At 50.0% G+C, this 288-nt stretch overlaps 1 protein-coding gene across 1 annotated transcript in view; it reads left to right on the top strand.

The window, feature by feature from the left end:
* Window positions 1–288, top strand: part of IBSP (integrin-binding sialoprotein) — a 3,635-nt gene that overhangs the window by 1,301 nt on the left and 2,046 nt on the right. The window lies entirely within an intron of this gene.

The raw sequence follows: 288 nt of genomic DNA, 5'->3' as shown, positions 1-288 counted from the left end.
GGTCTAATCACACTTTTTTTTTTCTTTTTTTTTTTTTAATTTAATGATTTGAATGCTAATTTCAGGGGTCTTTTTAACAGGAGTGTAAGCCTGGGCATCTGGTCTTAAAACCCCCTTTGGAGGCCCACCTGGTGCTGGGGTGCAGCATGGGGTGGCCCCTGTCCCCCAGGCAGCTCTGCCAGCCCCAGCACCCTCCCTGCAATTTGCCCCTTTCTGCCTGTTGCAGTCCCCTACCGCTGCAATCGCCAAGGATAATTTTGAGTAGTGGAATGAGACAGCCAAAGCGGG

The sequence above is a fragment of the Fulmarus glacialis genome, unplaced genomic scaffold, assembly GCF_000690835.1.
Source record: "Fulmarus glacialis isolate BGI_N327 unplaced genomic scaffold, ASM69083v1 scaffold19072, whole genome shotgun sequence".
In the NCBI taxonomy this organism is placed as follows: Eukaryota; Metazoa; Chordata; class Aves; order Procellariiformes; family Procellariidae; genus Fulmarus; species Fulmarus glacialis.
This window is presented reverse-complemented; position numbering and strand designations above follow the sequence as displayed.